Here is a 20,754-nt window from a genome sequence, read left to right on the forward strand (position 1 = left end):
CTGACAGCGCTAAACCCACGTGGAGGGCAAGCAATGACAGGATCTGTGAACTAACACTCTTGATAGTATTAAATAAGGGAACTAAAGAACAGTACTCAAGAGGACGAGATAAACCTCTTGAATGTCAGCTAGCCCACGAATCCTGTTGATGAAACTGGGACCCAGAAAGGCTATAACAGCAATGGGAGGAAAACTAAATACCTAAGTTGGAATAGTGATTACAAATTAGTGAGGAAAACATAAGCATTCACACAGGAGCTAGCTACAACCGCACACCACACCTAATAATCAAATGGGAAATAAATGCAGAAGTGCAATGGAAAACATGGAATGGATCCCAATAGAAAGTAAGGATCAGGAGCAGGGAAAAACGAAATAACCAATGCAAACTTCCCCCTACCCCTCCAAGGAAAAGACAGGAAGCTAATCTAAGAGGAAGGCTAAGGCATACGGGTTTACAGCAGCAAAGGACAGAGTCAAAGAAATATAGAACACAGACAAACTGGGCTGCATCTAAAAGGGGAAAGCACTGAGAAATTCTGCCTGCAAACAGAGGAAGACAAAAAGGGAATCAAGGGAGCAGAAATCAATTAGCGCATGAATCCGAAATCCAGGGCGGTGGAACAAGAAAACAGGAACTAGGAACTAGGTACAAAAGCTAAGATCAAGGAAAAAAGGGACTAGTCACAACAGGAAACACTGCAACGATGACCAGCGCTGGACTGAAGTAAGACTGAGGCTTTTAAAGCTGCTTAACGAGCACACACCTCAGGTGTGCTGATTGCTGCACCTGCAGCCACAGGTGTTGCCTATCCTCCACCCAACCTTGTCCTGCAAGGGTGGAGGTGAAGCAGTGGGCCAGGCATTCTGGGAAGCATAGTCATTTGGTTAAAGAAGCATGCTGGCTGCCAAAAACCTGGAATGGATCCGGAAGGGAAGTAGCTTGGAAGATAGGGATTTAGCGCTCCCAATTCATCACAGCACTGTAGCATAAGGTTCGGAGGAAAAGTCCAGTAGGGAATAAACCCCAAATCATGCCCCCAAGTGGTGGGAACGGGAGCGAAGGGAGCGAGTCGTGACAGTATACCCCCTCCCACGGCCGTCTTCGGGTGCCCGCCACCCACACGAGACATCTTCTTTCCATGATGGGAGTGCTTTTTCTTTGGAGGTGGCACTGATGGAAATGGTGGCCTGTGGGCAAAGGCAGATGGACTTCCATGATAGGAGCGCTTTGTCTTTGGAGGTGGTACTGATGGAAACGGTGGCTTCTGGTGAGGAAGAGACTCATGGTTCGAAGAAAGGCATGAAGGACTTGCAGGACCTGAAGCAGAGTTGGAAGGTCCAGGAAGCTCAGTCACTGGGAGTGGCCCCTTATAAGTCTTTGAGGAGGGAGGCAGGCTGGTGCAACATGCCTTAGACAATGGTAGAAGCCCTGTTAGCCTTTCTGCCGAGAGTGGGCATGCGGGAGGTGAGGAAATTGATGGCTTCAGGTAAGGTTTATGTTCAGCCATTAGAGAAGGTGGCGGCTGAGGTAGAGGTTCAGATTTTCTTCTGTCATCCATCTGGGAAAAGGCTTGTGGTTGAAAGTGACTAAGGTTTGACTGCACATGTTCTACGCCTTGGAGACCTGAAAGTCCAATGGGTTGTACAAGGCTGGTACTCCTGGTGACAGTCGTGTAGCCACTTTGTTGCACGTGGGATACAACAGCAGGGACTTTTGGCATACTGATAGGAGTGATAGACGCAGACCTTGGTATTTCAGGCACACTCGCAGAAGGAGCAATAACAGACACATTTTGAACTGCAGCAGTCATTCCCTTCCTTTGGCTACTAGCACCCAACTGGTGCTTCTTGGCGGAATTCTGTTGCACAAGTCCTGTAGGTAATACGCCGGTCTGCACCACCCCCTGTGCACACCCAGGTGAGTGGTTCTGACTCATCACTTGGTCCAGCTTGATGACTCTGAAGCGGGAGCTGGCAAAAGTCTCACACTCTGATGCTGCATTTTTAGGAGGCTCTGATGCTAAAGTGAAGCAGTTGGGAGAATCGTCTTGTAGAAAAGGCAGGCATTCTGGTGCTCCTCCTGAAGCAAAAGAAAGGCAGGCTAGACGTTCATCGACAGTAAATGGTTGGGATTCAGGAGGAATCGCTGGAGCAGTAGAAAATACAGCAGGATCTGATGGTGTAGACAGGGATACCTCTGATATTGGCAGCGAGGCTAAGCAGGATACAGGCGTCTCATGAACTGAAGGCAAATACTCAGTATACTCCGGGACTGAAGACATGCACTTATGATGGACTACCGGAGGCTCTATAGCTGAAGGATGATCTGCAGGATGAGTTACTGTAGCCGAAGACAGGCAGGCCAGAGGAAACCTTGAGGCTGAAGGCATGCAAGCTGGAGCAATCTCGGTTGCTGGATACAAACATGTCCAGGTCTTTGGGACTGGCTCTTGAATAAATGGCAGACATGGCAGCGGTTCATTGGGTGAAGACACTTGTGCCAAAGATGACTGCAGGGCTGTGGGTTGGATCATAGAAGAGTCAATGGTTGTAGGAGGACAGACAGAAGTCTCAGAAGTTGACAGACACATTGGTGGCTCAGGAATGGAGGGCACCTTTAGGGCAGTAGACTCCTTGGCACCAGTAACCAAAGACTGAGCTGTACCCTTACAGTCCTTTTTCTTTAGTGGGTGACACAGAGTCTTTTTCTTTGTAGAAGTCAAAATCAACCAGTGGAATTACCATAGTAAAGTCTCTGTTAATCAGGATTTCGTCAATTGTCCATTCCTCTGTCTTAGCTTCTGAAAGAGGCAGATTTACAATCAACAGTTCAGGAATCGCCTGCCGGTTTTTTGGTTCTGTATACTTTGGAATGAGACCATCAGAAGATGAAATCTGTACTGTTTCTGACTGTTCATATTGATCAGAATTGGCAGAAGGAAGAGTGAACCCAGAGGTAACATCGTTTTCCACATCAGCTTGAACATCTACTTCAGTCTCAGCAGCTGTATCAAGAGCAGGGCCTAAGCCTACTGTAGTGATTGAATCTGTGTATGCCACCATTGTGGATTGTGTTTGGAAATCAGAAGCTTGCATGTGTGCTAGCTCAGAATTATGACAAACTGCTACACAGGAAATTTTAGGTAAAGGAGTGGCTTGTAAATCTTCAGCTAACTGCAATCCCTGACAAACAGCAGAACCATTGTTAGAAACTGTGCCCAGATTAAGCGCTGTGCTAGAAGAAAGACTTTCACTCCCAATAGATCTAACATATTGACAAATATCATGGTTTACCAAAGTCTCTGCACTCAGGGGCTGAACAGTGTTCACTTCATCAACATCAACGGATAAAGTCTGAGGTGTATACAGTAAAGAGTGCAAGGTTTTATTCTCCTCTTGTAAAGAAATGAATTCTTGTCTTAACTCCTCAAGCTTAGCTCTTAGCATGCCCTGCATTAACTGTACATCACTATCAGTAGGCACAGGGGGAGGCATAGTGGCATCAGGGCTGGATCCTGCACTAGCAATCTGGATGTGCACCGATTGTGCATTGTCCTCTACTGCTTTCAGGTTCTGAGATTTATACTTTCTCTTACTAACTTGGTCTGTGTTTCCCTTAAGCAAACTATTGACATGAGACCTCTTGGCATTAGGGACTACAGTATGTACTTGTGCAAAGGAGTATGCTTTAGACTGAGGGTAGAAAACAGAAGTTATGCAAGGAACCCCTCCATTCTTTATGTTTGTACCATGAAACTGTTCTATCTGAGGTGAAGCATAACTGGAATCATGGGGTTCAACAACAGAGGTACTCTTGTATAATAAGTCTAACAGTGTGTTGTTTTCTGCGGCTAAGGCTTGCGCTGACATAGAATCTGGATCAAAACAAAAGATAGAACTAGGATCAGGCAATGTAGGATGTGCCATCCTATGGGAAAAATACTTTGCACGTAAATGCCCATTCGTGACAAGGAGTTCATTTAAGTCAGGACTAGTGATTTGATTGTCACAGGTAAATGTAGGGGAAGCTTTCTGTACAAACATGTTAGAGGCCTTGCTGCCTTTCTTTCTTAAACTTGCCATATTCAATGGGAATTTTGGGCTGGTCATTCTGTCAGGATTAGTCAGGCGAGTACAAAGGCAGCGAATATGGCAAGGGAAATGTGCACTAAATCACACAGTGAATAGCTTCGAATTAAACTACGTGCACACAGGAACAACGACTCATGTATGCTAGAACCCAGGAGTGCAAATAGAGTGTGACAACAAAACCAATATATGAAAAGGGATGTGGGGTAAGCACCTGACCGCGAGGAAAGTTGGCAAGCGCCTTACCCCCAATTGCTGTTACAGGTACTGACAGCGCTAAACCCACGTGGAGGGCAAGCAATGACAGGATCTGTGAACTAACACTCTTGATGGTATTAAATAAGGGAAGTAAAGAACAGTACTCACGAGGACGAGATAAACCTCTTGAATGTCAGCTAGCCCACGAATCCTGTTGATGAAACTGGGACCCAGAAAGGCTATAACAGCAATGGGAGGAAAACTAAATGCCTAAGTTGGAATAGTGATTACAAATTAGTGAGGAAAACATAAGCATTCACACAGGAGCTAGCTACAACCGCACACCACACCTAATAATCAAATGGGAAATAAATGCAGAAGTGCAATGGAAAACATGGAATGGATCCCAATAGAAAGTAAGGATCAGGAGCAGGGAAAAACGAAATAACCAATGCAAACTTCCCCCTACCCCTCCAAGGAAAAGACAGGAAGCTAATCTAAGAGGAAGGCTAAGGCATACGGGTTTACAGCAGCAAAGGACAGAGTCAAAGAAATATAGAACACAGACAAACTGGCTGCATCTAAAAGGGGAAAGCACTGAGAAATGCTGCCTGCAAACAGAGGAAGACAAAAAGGGAATCAAGGGAGCAGAAATCAATTAGCGCATGAATCCGAAATCCAGGGCGGAGGAACAAGAAAACAGGAACTAGGAACTAGGTACAAAAGCTAAGATCAAGGAAAAAAGGGACTAGTCACAACAGGAAACACTGCAACGATGACCAGCGCTGGACTGAAGTAAGACTGAGGCTTTTAAAGCTGCTTAACGAGCACACGCCTCAGGTGTGCTGATTGCTGCACCTGCAGCCACAGGTGTTGCCTATCCTCCACCCAACCTTGTCCTGCAAGGGTGGAGGTGAAGCAGTGGGCCAGGCATTCTGGGAAGCATAGTCATTTGGTTAAAGAAGCATGCTGGCTGCCAAAAACCTGGAATGGATCCGGAAGGGAAGTAGCTTGGAAAATAGGGATTTAGCGCTCCCAATTCATCACAGCACTGTAGCATAAGGTTCGGAGGAAAAGTCCAGTAGGGAATAAACCCCAAATCATGCCCCTAAGTGGTGGGAACGGGAGCGAAGGGAGCGAGTCGTGACAACAACGGTCTCTTACAAATTTTGAAATATATGCTAAAGACAATGGTCTAATAATTTACCCTAATAAAACTAAAATCTTATCCTTCAGGAAAGCGAGGGCAAAGACCTTGGGGTTCATTGGTAAGTTGGGTGGGACTCCCCTGAAACTTGCTGGCTAAAATCGATAGAAGGTTTGGTAAATGTTCCCTGAAGCCCGCTTTGATCTTTTTCGAAAGCAAAAGAATTCCTTAATTAACCTATGCCCTGGAATTACTATCTGAGAAAGTAAGAGGAATATTGAACCGAATAGAGGGCCGCATTTGGAGAAGAATTTTGGGTGTCCTGAATGCGATTCATATTTCTGCAATCAGGTTCGAATTGGGGATAGTCTCGATGTCGGCACGGGTCCAGTGGGCCTGTCTATCTCTCTACTCAAAAATTAAAACTACAATGCCAAATACATTGTACCATCTGATGGGTAGAAACCTAGATTTTTCACGGATGCTGATCTCTTTGAAGGACAGGTCAGAAGCCATCCTGGATGAGATTGGAACATCCGTGGAGATCTTGATCTCTAATCCCATGAATGTTAAACAAGCCTTATTCAATCTGGATTGGCATCAAACTATCGATGACTTTCACTCCTATCCCTCCTTACTTCACTTGAATCATAAACACAGAACCCAAGGTTTGCCTACGAAAGTTATTCTGCAATTCCCAGATAGATCTTACAGAGAAACTATTCTCAGGGCCCGATAGAATGTCTTACCTACAAGGGAACTTTTAGCAAGGAGTTTGTTAATCCTGTTGGGCGAAGCCAGTTGTAGGTTTTGCTCAGCCAATTTGGAGACTCTAAAACATTTGGTTATGGAGTGTGTGTCACTACAGCCATTGAGGGTAACATTTTTGGAGCCCCTTAACGTGAATTCTATTCTGCACCATGAAGAGTGGGCATGGAAAAAGTGACTTAATATCCACACCATCCATGAGGATTTAGCATTATCGGTTTTATTGAAAGCTTGAATCTGTAGTATGTAGCTACGGCTATTCATTGTTTTTTTTCCTTTTCCTATTTTGAAAGTTTTACTCTGTATGGATTATGTTATAAGAATTAGATATATGTTTTGACTTGATTTAGAACATATAAACATACAATATCACCCAACCGAAGTTGGTACTCTTCTATTGACCTCTGAAGGTTGAAAGGCTTAGCTGGCCCTGCTGGGATTCGAACCTGCGACCTGCAGATCACCCACAGACTGCAGCAGTGAGCGCTCAGACCACATAACTATCTTACCAGCTGTGATTACAGTATCTAGATCCGATGAAGCATGGCATTAGATGTGGTTAGTGAGCGCTTGCATAATGGACTTGGGGGCTGCATTAGCACCTCTCAGGTGGTGTTGGTTGGCTCTGGCCTGGTTGCACTCCTTGCTGAAACATAGTGTTTCCAAATGACCCTAACAATGGTTTAATACCTAACTAACCTACAGGGGAGAGTGTATATATAGACTTAGAAATACAGAGGTCTAGTGGGCCTGACTCTATCTCAGGTCAGTTCCATCCCACATTTGACACCACTTGTGGGAAGTAAGACATTGGAGACAGACTAGAGGGCTTTGTTGAACAGGTTACATTATTCACCAACTTAAAGAAATCCTACTGCTGGCCCTGTTCTTATGATGAATTCCTTAAGCTAGAAAGCAATACATGGGCGTACATCAGGATGTATTACAAAAATTAACTCAGTCCTCCGTCAAAAGGTATATTACCCTATCACTGCCCTGAAGGAAGAAATAAAGGAAGGAGGGAAGGAAGAAATAAAGGAAGGAGGGAAGGAAGAAATAAAGGAAGGAGAGAAGGAAGAAATAAAGCAAGGAGGGAAGGAAGAAATAAAGGAAGGAGGGAAGGAAGGAAGAAATAAAGGAAGGAGGGAAGGAAGGAAGAAATAAAGGAAGGAGGGAAGGAAGGAAGAAATAAAGGAAGGAGGGAAGGAAGAAATAAAGGAAGGAGGGAAGAAGGACTGAAGGAGGGGGAAGGAAGGAAGGAAGGAAGGAAGGAAGGAAGGAAGGAAGGAAGGAAGGAAGGAAGGAAGGAAGGAAGGAAGGAAGGAAGGAAGGAAGGAAGGAAGGAAGGAAGGAATAAGTATCAGGTTTGTCTAAGGAATATTAGGGGTGGCTGGTTTTCTGACCCCCACCCACCAAATTCTTACAGTCTTTTCGAGTTCCTGGCCTCCTAGATGGTTCACAACAAAAGTCCAGTTAAAACAAAGAAAAAAAGGTTTCTTGACTTTGAGTAACAGAATGGGCCTCATTACGAGGTTGGAGGTAGCCTTGCCAGTGGCTACCTCCATACCGGCATGAAAATCCGGCACCACAAGTGGGCAATTACCAGGGTATTCTGCCCCCGCCGGACCCGGTAATCGCCCTTTCGCGGGTGCCGGTATATCCCCATTCCCATTTCAGCCCCATAGGGGTCAATGGGAATGGGGATGCCTGTAGCACCGGCACGTTTCATAACGGTGCCTATGCTACAGGGTTGCTGTGCTCGCAGGTGCCTTTCATTCCGCCAAGGCAGACCTGGCGGAATGAAAGGCACCCGCGAGCACAACTCTGAGTTTGCCGGTCCGGTAAAAACGGTACCGGCAAGCATACCAGTACCATTGTTACCAGACCGGCAACCTCGTAATGAGGCCCAATGTCTTGGTCAGGTATCCCAAAACGAGTGCCAATTATCCCTCATTACGGGTTGCATTCTCCTAACTCTGGCAAACTTAGGGTTACAACAAAATAAACAATGTTCAGTTTCTTTTGTTCTAGTATTATGCCACTTTCTACTGGGTCTCATCATTCGTCTCATCATTCGTCCCTGAGTGGGCTACAGGCTCATCCTGCCTTATGTGGTCTGGTTCTTTCACCCCTGTGCATAGTGCTCTGTTTCTGAAACCCAGTCGGCTATGGGCTCGATCAGCCCAGCTAGTTATCTCTCTTCCACCCGCTCTCAGGATCTTCCCATTCTCAGCCCCGGCTGGGCTATGGGCTCATTCATCCCAGCTTAGTATATCTTTTTGACCCCCTTGAAGGGTCCTAGGTTTCTCAGCCCTGGGTGGGCTATGGGCTCTTTCAGCCTGACACTGTATCTCCTTTTCACCCCCTTGCACATGCAGAGTCTTTGGTGTTTCAGCCCCAATGGGCTATTGGCTACTTCAGCCAATACTTGCAATCACTTTTCTACCCCCTTGCAAGGTTCTAGGTTTCTTAGCCCCAGATGGGCTATGGGCCTGGTCAGCCTGGCTCAATAGGTGGGATGGAACCCTGCCTTGGCTATGTACCCATATCGGGGGTCACCCCCAGTGAGATTCCTGACCCCCTAGGAAGGGTATTCCATAGTGGGCTTACCTCCCTAGAGCCAAAGGGGGTGGGTCCCCCGTGAGGAGAGGGGACAAATTCACTGGATAAATCACAGTATCCAGTCAGAGTTCTTTCAAAATTCCCCTGAAGACCCTTTGAACATCTTGATACGATTATCGGTAATGTAATTCCATCTACTTAAGAGTTTAAATCGCATTGCTGTAGCACTTTAGAAACTGAGCATCTATCCATCCAGAGAGCACTTAATACTTTATCTGGAAGCTGTCTCCTTTATTCTGCCTCCTATGCATCAAGCCGTCCTTTTCTCACCCCTTCATTGCACACAATGAAATACTTGTATACACTTCATACACATCCTCACTCCCCTTGACATGTGAAACAGTAGTTTGATATAGTTTCAAATGGTATCAATTCTCTGTGGATCTTCTTTGTCAGTTTCCCCCATGCAAGATGCCCTTAACTTGTAAATAATGGTAACATGAGATGATACCTGGCCTGGATACTTCAGCAAGTATCTCATACTAAGTACATTTCCCACCTCTGAATTGCTCAACTCCTCCTGAACCAGCAACTAGCCACTAGATTCTAAAATATGAAACTCAAAAGGAGCTCCCTAGAGTCAGGGCAAAGGTGAAAGCCACATAGAGAGAGCCCTATTATCAGTGCAAACCTACCAAAGTGTCTTCTGGACTAAGGGGGTCATTACGACCTTGGAGGTAACCATGCCGCAATCTGCGGCATGGTTACCCCCCGGGTCCGGGTTCCCTGAATGAGGAATTACTGGGCCATTCCAACCTTGGAGGACCCGGTAATTCCTCATTCAAGGAACCCGGACCCGTTACATCCCCATTCCCATTCGAGCACCCATAGGGCTCAATGGGAATGGGGAGAGAGCTAACAATGGGCCGTTAACAATGGGCCCGTTGTTAGCTCCCTGGTCTGATAGCGGGACCCGCTAAATGCACCTGGTTTTACCAGGTGCCCTTTGCGGGTCCCGCGAGCAGACTCGTAATGGGGCGGTAAGGGGTTGACGCGCCGACACCATTACCGGCGCTGTTAACACCTTACCACCAAGGTCGTAATGACCCCCTAGGTGTTCTAAAACATTTCTTGGACAGTCTCTCTCGGAACAGGGGCCCCCAGTCAGAATTTCAATCTTGCCAGGTGCTGCCATGAACCTTAGGCATCAAATCGGATAGAACTCTGGGTTGAGCTACTTTTTAAGTTGATGTTATACCTTGATTACTAAATACCCCTTCTTCTTTGGATAGCCATAATGTATGATGAACGACCCTTCGATGTTTACCCATCCTGAGATTATTCAGGGTCTTAACAGGGAGCACAGTGAATATAAATATCGTCCCTCAATGGTATTTCATTTTTATGGCCAGTATTTTCTACAGCAAGCACATCCCATCTCCATATGTCTTACGGTAACCTATCCTATAAAGGCATGAAGTTGTTACTGTAAATCAGTCCAGGTGCTCGGGGACCCAAACTCCCAAATGTATCATTTTACTCAGATCAGTGCTCATGCCAAACTTAGACTACTGTTTTTACATCCTCAGACATGGGTGGCATCAGAAAAACCTGGTAGAGTATGCGCCTCCCCAAACACTGTCGTCAGCGATTCAGGTCCCTTGTAAAATACCACACATACGGTGCCTGAGGTTTTGTTATTCTTTGAAATTATAAAAACAAACAGATCCACCATTAACTAAAAAGCCATGGGTCTTGAAAGCAATTCTACCCCTGCTGGGCCCCTCTTTGAAATCTTAGGGCCTCATAACGAGTTTGGAGGCAGCCATGCCCTTAGTAAGGGCATGGCTGCCTCCAAACTCGGTCCGGGTCCGGGTTCCTTGAATGAGGAATCACCGGGTCATTGCAACCTTGGAGGACCCAGTAATTCATCATTCAAAAAACCCATCCCCATTCCCATTTGAGCCCCCATAGGGCTCAATGGGAATGGGGAGGGAGCTAATAACGGGCCGTTATTAACGGGCCCGTTATTAGCTCCCTGGTCCCCTTGCGGGACCCGCAAAGGACATCTGATCTGACCAGACGTTCAGAGCGGGTCCCACAAGGGAACTTTGTAATAGGGCAAAATGGGTTTACCGGCACCATTACCGGCGCTGTTAAACCCATTCCGCCCACCTCGTAATGAGGCCCTTAGTCTCAGAGAGATAAGTACATTGACTACCATTCTCGCAGTAAGGAGAGTCATAGAATGCATTGCTCTATACACTAAACCAAACATGAGCAAAGATGAAACACCTTCAATCCTTCCTAGGAATCTCCAAACTACCCAGGAAATCCATAATCTCCTGGACTGGAGAGAATAGTTCTGCGGTTGACCAAGATACAATTTATCTTCAGAGCTCCATAACAAATCGTGTTTAGCCTGCAAGCATCTTTCCCCTGACCAGCAGAAAACATTGCTTATTGTTGTTGCATTGCAAAGCTGTATGTGAGACGGCTATCTGCCTTCTCTCCCTTCTCATAGTAGTGCTGCCTGGTGAAGGGTACTTTTTATTCCCACATTCCCAAACAAGGACGCCTTGAGCTGCAGGTGTGCTAGATTTTCTGTATTTGCTCTACCAATATCCTGCTTCTATTTTCATTAACCCTACTTTTCATAGAGAATCCATGTTCTTTCTTTTACTTCATGCTCCATCATACCTCGCTTGCTTTTTCGTTTGACTCCTACAGACTCCAGTGTACACAGCCTTAAATCTTGGAACTTCTAAAACTTCATTATTTCATTTAAATCAGAGTATTATATCAACTCTTTTTCAAATTCCATTTCACCCAAAATAATGTTTGAACAAGCTGTTTAAAGTACACCACCACTCCTTACTAAGGAACCCAATTTCTGGTCTGACCATGGTTTCATAATAATTCCCACTTGCCTTCCGTGGTCTATGGTGAGGGGACGAACACTCAACCTTAGGGTATCTAAGGAAAGTGTTGTATTCTCTTCTGGAGCTCTAATTCCCTCCATTGCACCAAATATGGACATTGAACATTACCATTGTAAACCCCCAAAATAATAAGGTAGGCAAAATAGCATGTCAGTCATTCCTCCTCCCCACACATCATTCTGTTGAGTCGTGCATTCATAAAATTCTCCCCAGAGAACTTTACCTTTCATAAAAATGGAAACTCCAGCATAGCCTCGCTGATAAAGCCCCCCTTTGCCTTGCCTGGACCATGCGCTACAGCAAATACCACTAATTGTCTTAACTCCAACCGCAAGCCAACAATGTATGCCTCCATTCACCCTATTGACTGCTTTCATTTTAAAGACTTCCTATCTTTCAAACGTGATTGCTAGCCCAGCTTTAATTTATCCTCCCATGAAGACAGAAACACTTCTTATGTGTGCCAGTAATTTAAGAAAAAAGTCTCTGGTCCCTTGAATTGGGTCTGGTCCCTTGAATTGGGTCTTCAGTAAGAAGAGCAGACTGAGACTTTGTTTTGCAAAAATCCACTGTACCAAAAATGCCTGTGGGAGAATTTTACACATTAACATCTAGCAAGCCCATTCTGATGACAGCTTCTCGATGTACAAGGTGACAAGTCATTATACATCCTTCTTCTTGCATAGTTCTCACCCCTGCCCCTTATCCTCACTGATCAACTTCCAACATACAACTTTCTCCTCAACTGGAATGATGGCGGTCGCGGTCGCCATCACTGTCCTTCTTCTCACCCCTTCAACTACTGGGGTTTGATTTGAATGTAAAAATAATAGTTCCTGACACAACCCAAAGAGAAGACAACACATATTAACATCCTTCCTGTGTCTCCTTATCAACCCCTTCACCACTTGGCATGGCCACAAGGCATACAGTAATCCCCTCTAAACACTTGACCCTGTCCTCCCACATGAATTTAAGATTAGGTCTGAAACACTTCCCCATGTGGTTAGAATGGGCTGAATGGCACTATTTTATTTCTCTTCCTGTTCCAGTTAAGTTCATTGTTGTTTGATTTGAAGTTAGAGTCCTGCGATCACTTCTGTGGCTGGAGTCCAAAAGCCTGGAATCCCTAGAAAAGCACATTATTGGTATATGTAGCATCTTGGCTCTTCTTAGGGAAATATACGTGTTTTCCAGCTCGACCCAAAAGGATGAAGCAGTGAAATCTATTTTAGACATTGCCTGAAGTTCACTCACACTTCAATGGTCTGTGTGCCGTACATTCTTTAAAGCTGCTAGGAAACCTTTCTCAACAGACCAAAACAACTTCACCTATGATCAGTCTCGTCCACCTATAACCTCGCCTGGCACTCAAACCCCATTCCTACTAAAAAGTCCCATTAGGACACTGCCATGATGGTCTCCTAGTGGTCAATGACCAGACACACATGTCCACTGAAGATAAAGTGATTTTTATTAGGGAAAGTGAAGAAAGTGTAGGAAAAATATTAAGGGAGGTGAGATAATGTGTGAACTCTTCTCATCTTCCCAGGCTTCAGAGTAAACGCACAAAGTCCTGGATTGTCCTGTTGTCAGTTTATGAGGATCCAGCACCCTGTATCTCACTGGAAAATCCATGCATGACCCACACCTCACTTTTGCTTTTTTGGCGCTCTCTTCAGTTGGGCCGACATGATATGGTCTTGGTGGGCAGCAGGTTGGATAGAGAAGGTCTGGCTGATCTATTCTGCTTCAATCTCCCCAGTCCTTCTTTGCCCCTTTGGGCACCTCCTTGAATCCTTTGTGTCCCTCCCAACATCTTCCCTCTTCTCTTCAAACCCCTGGGGCCCTCCATTCATTCTTTGCCCATTAGGGCCCAGACTCTCCGCTCTAGTCACTTCTCCTGATCTCCAAAGGATATGGTGCCCTCCTCACCACCAAGGAATAGGGTGCCCTGCTCACCACCAAACTAATTTCGGTTTGAAGCAGCGAGGAGTCATGCAAGTAGGCCTACGTAACTCATGTTAACCTATTGTACCCCTCTAGAACAGCATGGAGGCTTCAGAAACAGAACGGTAATGGTAATTTCTGTTGGAAGCAACGGTTGCCTAGAAGCAGCTGTATACAGGAAAACAGAAGACAGGAACAAATACGTTCAAAGCCCAAATTTTCATCCAAGCCGCACAAAACGATACCAACATATGTGCTTCAAAAGGTAGTGAGAACCAACTTGCCACACTTCGTACCTCTTTTTTGCTAAAAGGCCACTCAACCAGACAAATTGAGAGGGATGAGCTATGAGCTCAGGGCTATGAACAGGTGACTGAGAGTTTGAGTGACCCTCCTAGGGAAAGCTAAATTCCAGCAGGGACCTTGTCACAAGACATACAATAAATAAAGATTTAAAATATTGTATCCTCCTATATAGCGTCCATACTCAAGGCCTGTTATAAAGTTGAATTTCCTAATTAGCAAAATAAAATAATTAGGTCAGTGCATTTCTTGCTTGCTTCTGATTCCACCCCAACCACTTAGTGAGTTTTAGTTAATACAGTTTAATTGTCTAAATCAGCCTTTATCCAGACCTTAAGTTCTTTATCAACGTGCCTGTATTGTATTTTGATTGTTTTTCTTTTGACAGGGCAAAGCTTTCAGACTGGCCAAAGCTACCAAATGAAAAGCCAAAGACACCAAAATTAGTCTTGATTTGCCTCTATCCAGTGCCTTAAGTGGCACTACAAATCGAGCCGGGGCTCATCGAGGGGGCGTGGCCTAACAGCGGGGGTCTTGATGGCCCATTAGGCCACGCCCCCTTGACAAGCCCCAGCTCAATGGGCTACTGGCGCCCATGCCAGGCAGCCTTTTGCAGAGATTAACACCCTCTCCCCTATAGGGGAGAGGGTGCTAATCTCTGCATTTATTTTCTATAGGCTTGCCTGGCAGGGGACAGCGCCTCGCCTATTCAGCCTTAAGGGCGGTGCTGCCCCTCGCCAGCTGGGGTGGGACAGCATCACCATTGAGGCTGAAAGGGTGAGGCCACTGGAAGCAGAGGCCTTTTTCCTAAAGACTGAAACTCCCGCGAATCCGCGGGAGCTTCAGTATTAAGAAAGCAAGGCCTCTGCTTCCAGCGGACTCCCGTTTTCTCCATAATGGTGGCGCCGGCCCACGTGCATCCCTTGATTAAAGGGATGCCTCGCAGGTGCGGCGCCACCATTACGGCTGAAAGGCATTTTTTTTCTGAAGCCTGAAGCTCTCTCACACGAGTGAGAGCTTCAGGCTGTAGAAAAAAATGCCTTTTCGTGAAGTGGCCGGGGCTGCCAGGGGACATTAGTGGTCCCCGGCAGGGCCCCGCCTCAAAACGAAATTTCGGAGCCTGCCGGGGCCCAGCCCTGGCAGGCCCCGGCCCACTTAAAGCCCTGCCTCTATCATTATAAGTTTCAGGATCAGGCATGTTGAAGAAGCTTGGTAAGTACATATTATGCCTCCATCTTCTCTTCTCCTTCCACTCCCTCTGTGGCTTCCTCCGGGGGATAATGACTAGGGGTTTGGCTATAGTGGCTGTAATGGCCCAACAGTCCAGGTTAATGACTGCAGCAAATGTAGAATCCGTGTGGCAGGTGAGTCTGAGTAACTTCCTTTGGGCGTATAGCAGGGGCAAGCAGGGAGTGGCAGAGAGTGAGGAGAGCCAAGACTGCCAGAGGGAGTAGCTCTAGAATTGCTAGGAGTGTCTAGGTGCAGCCCACTGTCAGAGCAACAGGATTGGCCCCATGGTTCGTATTATGCTCATGCACTTGTTCCCCTGAAATATTTAATGACACGATTAAACAAAAAAGTATTTTCATCGTTTTACGATGACCATCATTAAGGTCGTGGAGGACATTTTTGGAGGCACATTTTTGTTAATTCTGAGCAACGGATTGGTCAGGTCCTTACACACTTGTCGGTAAGGCACGTTGCTTGCCATGTTACTGGCATTTATACTGCGCACCACTGCCATATGCATGCTCTCCAGGCATGGCCCAACACCTGAAATAACTTTTTTTACTTTATGCACAGAAATTGTAGGTACAGGCACAGGAAAATGTTGATACTGACAGTACATTTTTTGCAAGCCAAACGTACATTCCACCTACTTAAATTGATAATGGAGGCAACTTCCTTCCCACTCTGAGTATGTAACAGTTTTCTGAGTTTCAACTACATGTTTTTTGAACCCCGAGTTTACAAAGAAATCTCAGCGTGGAGCAGAAGACGGCAAAGGGGGTAATCGCTGAGGCAGCCCCAGGGACTCAACAGTGAAGGTAGGGAGGCACTCATAGGAACATTGTTTCAACAGGGCTAGAGCTGTGATTCTACCAAATGGATTAAAACTGGATGTGACTTTCCAGCCCCAAACCAAATTCCCTGCCTGTAACCCTCTGTATCCCCTCTCTCCATGACCTTGCAATTGTACCCTTAATGGCTAGCCTTTGCTTTTTATGCTAATTATTGCACCCTATGATATTGTATCCCCTGGTTATACAGTGTGCTATTGCGTCACAGCTAGGTCTGCGCAAACGCGAGATAAGGTGGTTAACAAAGGACATACAGGAGAACAATAGAATGACATCAAGCAGATTCAGAATGTCAATGCCAAATGTGACGGGCAGTCTACTTGCGCTTAATGAGACTCTCAGTGTGGTGACACCTAAGGGATGCATCACAAACAGAGTCATGTAACATGTGCATGCACAGCAATTTACCAAGAACGATGCCCCTGCATTATCACACATCTCCACTTCTTCTTTGCACCAGAGGACCAATTGGAGTCTCCACCCGCAAACCCACAGCAGGACATAACATTCGAGGCACACTATAATAAGCGAGAAGAGTGAACACTGACACATGGCAGTGTACTGACCGATCAGAAATATAAGCCTAGATCACTGCTTATGCGCAGCACCAGGAGCGGATTGCAACAAGGCTGTGGAAGGAGCAGGGCAGGTAGCATAACCAAACGACCAAGCATCAGCAGAGGAATTGAGTAATGGGCAAATATGTCTTTAGTAGATGATGCATAGATAATTTCCAACTGCAGTGATGACCTTCACTCCTCAGACTATTTCTTAATGTATCGTTAAGCAGGTTTCTGTTTTCTACCATCGCGTGAAGTTATTTGTGAGTTCAACAGTTAATACATAATTTCCTCTCACCACATTATTTTGAGCTAACCCAAAAAATTGGTTTAAAGACCTTTGCGATCTTTTTCATAACTGGACTGACTCTGCGACAAACTTGTTTTGCAGCATATTTAAAAATAAGCCTAGAAATACACAAAGACAAACAATACAAAACGTTTACTGCTAAAATTATACAAATACTAGCGACAAAGACACTACATATAACAATGGCCCAGAAATGAATATGGCTGCAGTTCTATATCCATGCAACAGTTCTATATCCATGGTTCCATGTGCGTCTTCATGCACATGGAACCAGTTCCAGACGTAACCCATTTTAGGTGTCTTAATGCATCGAGATTAGGATGACTTTCTGAAGAGGTGCCTTTTAATCTTCAAAGCTCTGTGGAAGCAGACGCATGCACCTCCATCAAACGAGATAGGTGATATGACGATTCACAAGTTGTCACTTCTCCCCAAGGCGAGCCCCTTATCATGAGGCTAGGGAGCTGAGGCCACTACCCAATAGTCCCCCTAGGTTTCACTTAATGCAAGAGGATCTGGGGGGAATTACTCCCTCCTTGGGGACAAGGGCAACCAACTTCGGGTTAGCCCAGAGAATAATGAAACATCTCCACATTCTCTAGCCCATCCTTCCATTCCCAATCTTCTTATTTAAAGCAAAACCATATACTACTGTGATGCACAAGAAACAAGTGGCTTCAAAAATCCCAAGACAAGGAAGAACACAGAAAACACAAAGACTGCTCCCAATACAGGAACTAAAATGAGGTGGCCCCACGGAGGCATAGAGATCAACCTGTCAAAAGTAACAAGGGACTTTGACAGCCCGCCCCTCAAGAATGGGCTACATTGTATAAAAACTGACAACAGACTAGTAAAGTCATCAACCCCAGTGTGTAGCTCAGCTGCAGCACCTGCTGGGAGAAGCAACAAATGCAGAGAGCGTTCAGCATGGGAAACCCAAAATCTGGTTTCAGTCTGCCGCGTGAGTCCTCACAGGGTTCTGCAGCGGCGGAGCCAAGCTCGAAAGCATGTAGGGTGGTAAGGGAGACCCAGAGGGGATGCAGGACCGCAGACAGTAGGCACACAGCAATCCCTACCTCTCTTTCGTACACGATATACAGCCGACAGCTGGCACACTCCTGAAGGGTGAAGAGTGCATCCAATCTCCTCCTCCCTGTAGCAGTGGGGAAGAGAAGCCCATTGGCCACCAGGGAAGTGTCTGGGACCATGTTCACCACAACAGTGTGGATGAGAAGCCCACTGGCCATCAGGGAAGGATCTGGGACCCTGTGCACCATAGCAATGGGAAAGAGGAGGCCACTGGCCATACAAGAAGGGTCTGGGATCCCAACATAAGTAAACCAAAGCATAGAGGAAGTATTCCTCATTATAGTGGCAGAGATAAGTCCACTAGTTACAAGAGAAGGGTCTGGGATCCTAACCAGATTTGGGACATTGATGGAAAAAAGTCACGGAGGTAAAGTGAATATCAAATGTAAAGCAGTAAGAAGTAATTGTATCACGCTATATCAGGAGAAGAGAGTCATTCTCCTGGTACCAAAGCAGAAGCTGTGATAGAGATGCCAGGGGGAGTCATTCCCCCTGGTCTTTTGTTGAACTATGCCAAAGTATACCAAGAGAAGGGAGGCATACTTTTATTCCTGAATCAAGAGTTGAACTGGAGACGCAAGGGGAAGGGAGTCATTCCCCAGGCCTTGTGTTGAACTGTGCCAAAGCAGATTGTCAGGAACCAGGATTGGAAATGCTGGAGTCGCTGGAAGTTCCGACTTCGATGAACTTTCTAGTCCTCACCCAACATGGCGCCGGTGCCTATAAATCTAAGCCCCGCCCACTACTTGCCACGTTGTATCTGTGTTTATTTTCATTCAACGCTCCGAGACCTGTGTACTCGTTCCTCCTTCCCGTGCTGTTGTTTCCTCTATATCCCTCTCTTTCTACCTGTCCTCCTTAGTTCCGTACTTCTATTTTTTTCCGCCTTCCTTAATTGTCCGGCTGTTGGGTTTCTTCCTCTCCTTCTGGCTACACGAGCTTGCCTACCGCTCTGTGTAGTCGGTGTTGGCTCCTCTTTCACGGAACCCTTCCGTAATCCTTGCTTACCTCCCTGTCTGCTCGGCTTCCTGCCTCCTTCTTTCTGGTGGCCTCGGCGTCGCCTCTCTGCGCTGCGTTCAGCGGAGCTTAATAAGGTGTTCCCTTTCTTTTGCTTCTCCTCTTGTGTGTATTACCGTTAACTTACTTCTTCCTTGTTTTCTGCTCTCCGCTACTTTCTTCATTCTTTGTATTCCACCCCTTTCTTCGTTATTCCTTCTTCCTTACTTTTGTTGTTTTTCTGCCTTGCTCTCTCTTCTTCTCTTTATCCATTGTTATTAGCATCCTCTCTTCGGATTGTGTTTCCCATGATTACTATTATCCCAGACATTGTACCTGAAGATCTGTGCCATCTCTTGAACTCATCATCTGAACCCATCTATGGACTAGGGTTTTTTCTGCCTTCGAGATTTTTCCCTAGAACTGAGGCTGGCCCCCTGAGTTCCCCTAGGGCAGGTCTTAACCTCTGCCAAGGTGGCCTCCGGAGGGGCCAGACCTTACCTACACAAAAAGGAAAGTTCGAGCACCTGGAGTCAAAGGTTCAAGGACGAAGAGGAGACCCCAGAAGACCGAGACTGACCTTCAAGGATTTACCTCAGGGGAGTCAGGTGAGGAGAAAGGGGAGGTAGACTCGGATCTTGTCACAGATCAAGAGATGGGAGGCAGCTCTAGGTCCTTAACTGAGAGTTGAGGTGACTAAGCCAGGGGAAGGGAGTCATTCCCCCTGGCCTTTTTGTGAGTTGTACCAAACCGTAACAGGGGAAAGGGAGTAATCCCCCTGGTTGTATTGGAACTGTACAGAGCCACACCAAGAGAAGGGAGCTGTCACTGCATTACCGTTCTGGCGCTTGTGGAGGAGAGGGACGGGCTGCCATTAGCATTCTGTGACGTTATTCCCCTGAACGTGTTACCTGCTCTAATTTTTTTCCATCATTGCCGCCACCAGTTGGATATGTTCACTTTCGTTCTGCCGCAACGGTGTGTTGGAACCCGTTTCATCCCTTCTCTTGGGTAAGACGCTAGTTCTCTATTTCTGTGCCTTTCGCTCACAGGGCGATCTCCTCCTTCGCTTGATTCTTCTTCTTGCTACTCTGCTATCTACCTCCACATCCTTCTACTGTCTGCCTGCATGATTGCTACTATTCCAGCTTGCTGCTTTTGCCCTGTTGCCACCTCTGTGCTGGTTTCCCTGCTGTTTTTTGGGTGTTCCGGGGAGTGAGTCCCTTGCCTAGGCTGTTTCAGATAGGCATAGTGGCTACTTCTCATGACAGGCCATACCTCTACCAAGAACGGAAGACCCCCAGAAAAAAGAAGAAGGGCAAGGCGAAGACCTCAACGGAACAATCCCCTCACAACATGTTGGAAAGTTCAGGTGAGGAACAGAAGGGGGTCATTGACAGAAGCCATTCTCCTGGAGAGAACATTGTGTAAAGGCTGTTTAAACATGCAAGCCCGGGGAAGAGAGTCATTCCACCTGGGATATTTGTTTTGAAGGAACATTTTGTTGAACCCCATCCAAGAAGCAGGAGAAGGGAGTCATTCTCCTTAAAGAATAAACTTTCTGTTAGTTACCTTTTTAGTTGTGTGAGGGATAGAAGTAGGTTTTGACACAGGATGGTGGAATTTACTTTGACGGATGTTCTGACAGACCCTTTTAGTATTAGTTTTGAGGCAGGGAAACATCTCTTAGAAGTTATCAATTCAAAATAAAAGTCTATAATTCAAAATAAAAGTCTATACCAAAATCATGCCA

Source organism: Ambystoma mexicanum, chromosome 6q, assembly GCF_040938575.1.
Source record: "Ambystoma mexicanum isolate Mex_15411 chromosome 6q, UKY_AmexF1_1, whole genome shotgun sequence".
NCBI classification, from domain to species: Eukaryota; Metazoa; Chordata; class Amphibia; order Caudata; family Ambystomatidae; genus Ambystoma; species Ambystoma mexicanum.